Below are 6,033 nucleotides of genomic sequence, written 5' to 3'. Positions count from 1 at the left end.
ATAAAAAAACATTAGTGCTTTTCTGGAGGCCAATCCCTTTCATTGAACACTTCATCTTTTGTAATCCAACAAACGATGCGGATCTTATAGTTTTTTAGACAGGTGGCAACCGTATTAAAATTCTAAGTAAAAAAGGTCACTATCCCGATACAGAGTATATTACAGAAAATCTCGTCAAAATCTGTTTAGTAGTTTTCGAGATTACCGCGTACAAAGAATCTTGACTTTCCTTTATACTATATGTATAGATATAGATCAGAGGTTCCCAAACTTTTTTCACCACGGCACTTTTGTTGTTATAAAAAAATTTCGCGGCACTCCTACTCTTCAAATGTCTACGAAAACAAGAAAACACAATGCAAACTTTATGCTCCTTTAGCTTTAATTTGAGGACTGAAATTGTTTTAATGATTTCAATATTTCCCCTAAGTTTATTGGGAGCCTTGACAATTTTACCCTAAAATCCTTTGACGCTGAAAGCTTGCTGGTGTATTTGTTTTTTATGTCAGCATTTGTTGAAAATCCACTCTCATATAGAAATGTGAAAGTAAAAGTCACTAGTATTTTTAATGCAATCTTACCAACAGCAGTGTTTTCTGCATACACTTGCATCCAGAACTCTCTTGGCCCCTTCAAAGTGCTGTCTTCACTGATGTTTAGAAGGTTTTCAAAAGCTTAATTTGTCATCCCAGTAGGTTTGCTTTTCGGGTCACATGAAAACGGGTTTGTTATCCAGCTGTAGATATCCTCAGAGTCAACGTTGGGAAAATATTCGACAATGGTTTTTTCTAAACCTTCCAAGTTAACGCTGGTAATGGGCGTTAACGCCAAAAAAATAACTATATTCAATATTCTTAGCTTTAACCCCGAAGTTACATACGTTTTTCTGATTTACTTTGGGGTTTTCATGCAAATTGCTAGATATTCTAAAATATACATGTCACCAATAAAAAAAAACATCTCGACGTGCCAGAGAAAAACTAAAGATGTATTTTAATTTCGTAGGCCTATGTTATCTTCGCAGCGTCCTCCAATACGGGCTTTAAATCTGGTGGCGGCATCTTCCTAGCCGCCAAGGAATATCGAGGGATCATACAGTGACTTCTCGTAGCGTTTTCTGCCTCTCCTGCGATTTGCATTGCGAATGGGTACTTCACTAACACGAGCAGAACATTAAGTCCTACTACGTCGGTACTTTCGTCAAGTTGCAAACTAAAAAATTCAGTAAAATCATGTTGATTCGATCTTTCGCAGTGTGATTGTGAAGCGGATTAGGTCTACAAAAGTACCGAAAATGGTTATGAAAAGGGTACGCTTTCGGCTATTTTTCTGAAAATCTTCCGATTCAATTTTTCGTTGACAAAACGTACTGGGGAACTACGCTCAAGAGCGAAATACACCACACAAAAGGCTTGACAAACCAAGTGAAATATTCCTTTGCCGCAAACCATTTGTGTTGTGTATGGGGTTTGTCGAGCCGTTGAAGGCAATCTTAATAAAAATCCAAATTGTGTTGGGTATGGGAAGTTTGAGGAATTTTCCCGCGCCACTAGTATACTCTAGCCACTAGCGACACCCAAAATTAACATAGGAAAAATATTTCTAAACAATCAATCTTCAAATTACCAACTACAAATTAAATTTCATTCACGTTGGCAACGCCTTAAGTTACCATTTTGATAGCACGAGATGTTCAGAACTATTGAATTAACCTTCCTGTACCTTCAAAACTTTCTCTTCGTGAGAAAGGGTAAGTATTAGAAAAAAGTTCAGAACTAGAACGTAGAGCTGGAAAACTATCGATTGTACTATCGATAGTATCGATAGTTTTATTTTTGGAAAAACATCGATTGTTTTCGGGCGATAGTCGATAGTTTCGATAGTGCCGGTGCACTGAAATTTCGTGATCTTTACTTAAATAAGTGACGCTTTGAATTTAACTAAGAAAAATATTTAGAAATATTTTATAATTTGTAATATTTATACTTACATATGTGCAATATTTTCATTTACACATGTACATATGTATATATTATACACATTTTATTCGGAGTTGAAGTTTCCGTACATATACAACACGATAGTATACGATACTATCGAAAATATCGATAGTATTTTTCAAACTATCGAAACTATAGAATGGCGTCACTATCGATAGTTTTGCAGCTCTACTAGAACGATGAATACGCCTTCAAAATAGCAATGCTTTTAACTAAAGGTGTTCTCTCGATGGTCCTGCCGTTTCACACACAACTTGTAAATTTATCAATACATTTTTATTACCTTTTCTAATGACTTATTTCTTTTACTTATATTTATATCAGCGAACGAAAATATATATTAACTGGACAATATCATCAGAATAGACTTGCTAGATTTCAATAAAAAAAAAATATTGTTTTTATTTCAATGATTCCTTGCTTACTTAATTAATTTAATTTAATTTAGTTTATTTCCATTTATTATAAATTTTTCTTTTATCTTGGTTCATTTATGTATTTATTTTTAGATACTCAAATTTTGTTTATTTGATTATTTTTTGTGCTGTTGTGTTAATTTTATTTTTTTGTTTGTTTTTGTAATCGCGAAAAAAAGTTATAAACTGCCGCCGACTAAAGTTTCAAACGTTGTTTTGCCTAACTAATGTACCTATAACTTACGCTTGCCATGTTACGTTTTCAGGATGCAGCGTTGTTTTATAGAAATTTTATGAATTCTTTTCCTCTACTCCGACACAGTCGTACCTACTTTTGTTCTGTTCGCCACTATTTTGTCAACTGAACTGAACTCATCTAATTAACAGCTAGCAAAGTATGAAGCAAACGATTGTTCACACAATATATCGTCACCTGAAATGTAAAGACGTAACAACATCCTAAATGAAATGGAAAAAGTCGTGCCTAATATTTTAATTTTTTTCATAAAATGATGCGAAGAGTTGCAATTCGCTTAAATACATCATATAGATCGAAAAGTGAATTTTGAATTTTTTACTAGTTATGACTTTTTGCATTTCAGGTGACGATATGTATGTATGTACATACAACATGCGTATATACATATGTATATATTTATACACACATACAGGCCCACACGTAAACATCTAACAACGCTTTGCTTATCGCGCTTATTGATTGATATTACTGCATTTAGTTTTTTGCAGTCAACAATAAAGGCCTGATTATGGCAACTTAACGTAACATAGAGTCTCCCACTTAAAAATTCTCTTAAATGGATGTTGCTTATATTTGGACAGGCGAAACTTAACGTAACTTAATACCACGTCGAAGTATGTTTCAATTTGAATTTCTATGTTCCATGTTACGTTAAGTTAAGTTGCCATAATCAGACTTTAAGTTCCCTTGTCGATGCAGACATACATAATAGCTCTGTTCCACACGCTTCCCGGGCTGGGTGCGGTAATTAGAGAGTAAAAAGTATTATTCCATTTCATTTTACCAAGGTATATTTGAAGACGGAATGAAAATACATCAACTATAACTTAATTTTCCAAAAAGTTGATTTTTACCTCGAAACCTTATTCATGTGTGCTCGAACAAAATGTCCGGGTTGTTTTAGGCACGAAGAGGAAGACATTTACGATCCAAACGTACAACGTAATCGCGAACAGAGCTAATATAATAATAGGGGCGTACTAAAAGCTCTCTTCGTGCCGCTTCTGATTTGCTTGAATTTAGCACCCTTAAAATCCGCAGTCATCGATCGAGTCTGATCATAACGTATTGGCCGTAGGTCCTGTCCAAACATATTTAGAGGTTTCTTTAAGTGCACTTTTCTGGCTTAAACAAGTTAGTGTGTTGAGGAAGAAACGGTTGGCTTACGTTCTCAACTCGACCAAGCCGAGGTGAGATCAGCAATAATGCGGCTTAAAAACCACAACGACCTGAGAACGGATGATATTCCGGCTAAGGTTTTAAGTGAAAGTTGGTTTGTTGAATACCTACCTGTAGATTGGTATTACAGGGTACTCTGCTCAACTCAAAAGATGGGTGACCTCCTGTTTGCGCCAATTACCGCGTGATAGTTTCCTTGACATTGCGTTAAAGTCGCTATCCATGATATTATGTGAAGGACTGAAGGCCTTAATAAGCCAATAGATTGGAACCGACTTCAGATTTTTTTTTATATATGTACATATGTTTCCGTATAACTTTAGATCACGGTAAATTTTCGATTTATCGATAAGGTGGAATCTCAAGGGTGGTCCCATACTAATTTGGTTTAGTTCCGATCATTGGATCATGAAGAAATAAACGGTATTCCTAATTTTTATTGTGATCATTGAAGTCGGTTGTATTTTTTGCTTAAAAATTACTTGTTTTAACCTTACAATTATTTTTGTAAAAGCATCAGGAAGTTTCCCCATAATTCGAAGCCGAAGCTCGGCCCAAACGAATTTAATAAATATGTATGTAGAGGGGCCGGCCAAAATCGCTTAGGCAGCGCTAAATAAGAAGAAAATGTAGATGTGACCGCCTTATCACAAAAAAAATTTCAATGTGCACATTCATATGTATTTATGTACATGCACATATATATGAGTGGAATTCGCGCTTCTGTGTATCCGTTGTATCTTGCGTACCCTGCAAAAATCGTTGGACAATGTAGTCTATATGTGGTATATTGGAGTACTTACAAAAGTGCTCCTCTGTCTCTGCACCAGCTTATTGTCACCCGATCACTGCTCGTGTTTTAACGAAATCTGATTGAAGTTGAGCATTTCAAAGCACATTTGCATGTCGGCTGTAGCCAAACGGGGAGAGATGCTTGCTGTTTTTTGTTAGCTCCCAGGAGGTGCGGGTTCGAATGCCGTCAGAGGCAACATGTAATTTTTATACCCGAGCGCACTTGTGCACAGGGGTATATTAACTTTAATCGCATAACGGTTGTTTGTAACAGCCAAAACGAAACGAGATAAATATGGACAAATGTATACATAAATGCCCAGAATGAAAAGATAAATCGATTAAGCCAAGTCTGTCTGTCCGTTCCTCCGTCCGCCTCTTCGTGTACACGATAACTCGAGCAAAACTTGAGATATCTCAACGAAATTTGGTATGCAGGTTGCCCTTTACCCAAGGTGGATTGGTATTGAAAATAGCCGAAATAGGACTGTAACTACGCTCACTTCCCATATAACGGTATTTTCGAAAAAAAAGCGAAAACTACGATATTTCAGTTTGTAAATATTAGATGCAACTTGTTGAAAATTAGTACGTGAAGTAGAATTGTGGTAAAAAATAATATCATTATGACATTTTTGGAAAATGGGCGTGACCCCGCCCACTTATGATGAAATGCTTTATCTCAGTAGGCGCTCCACCAATCCTTACCAAGCTCGGTATGAGCCTTGGTTAGGGTCTAGCTAAGGAACCTTTTGAAATCGGGCAACAACCACGCCTACCTGCCATATAACGGTAATTTATAGAAACACGAAAACTGCGATAAATCAGTAGTTAATTCATTTAAAATCGATGATTGCAATAACAACTTAGCAGAAAATTAGAATATTAAAAATTTTTGGATAATGGACGTGGCGCCGCACACTTATGGCGACAAATGTGTATCTCGGTAACCGATTTATCAATTTCTACCAAACTCGGGAACTTAATAACCTTGGTACGGAAATGAAATTCCTTGAAAATCATTCAAATCGGACTAAAATTACAACCCGTATAACGGTATATTTCAGAGATACGAAAACTCCGATATTTCAATAACTGAAGACGCTAATTTAGTTAAAGTTAATAGTTACAATAATCTCCTAACAATAAATAAAACTGCTATAGACTTTTAGGAATTGGGAGTCGCACCGCCCACTTTGTGTCTACAAAGGTGTTTTTCGGTAACCACTTTATCGATTTGTACCTAACTCGGTTCAATTATATCATTAAGTTTAACTCTGCATATTATCGAAAACATCTGAAATATATATAAAGTTCGGTTTCGCCCGAACTTATGCTTCTTTACTTGTTTATTTTTATTTTTGTTTGTGGTTTCTTATAATTAGGA

At 35.7% G+C, this 6,033-nt stretch overlaps 1 protein-coding gene across 1 annotated transcript in view; it reads left to right on the top strand.

Moving 5' to 3' along the window:
- LOC118734008 (AH receptor-interacting protein) overlaps positions 1 to 6,033 on the top strand; it is a 60,944-nt gene that overhangs the window by 46,528 nt on the left and 8,383 nt on the right. The gene's annotated exons all lie outside the window — the stretch shown is intronic.

Source organism: Rhagoletis pomonella, unplaced genomic scaffold, assembly GCF_013731165.1.
Source record: "Rhagoletis pomonella isolate Grant_MI unplaced genomic scaffold, Rhpom_1.0 Rhpom_scaffold_00002, whole genome shotgun sequence".
Classification (NCBI taxonomy): Eukaryota; Metazoa; Arthropoda; class Insecta; order Diptera; family Tephritidae; genus Rhagoletis; species Rhagoletis pomonella.
The sequence above is the reverse complement of the archived record's forward strand: the minus strand, read 5'-3'. Positions and strand labels throughout refer to the sequence as shown.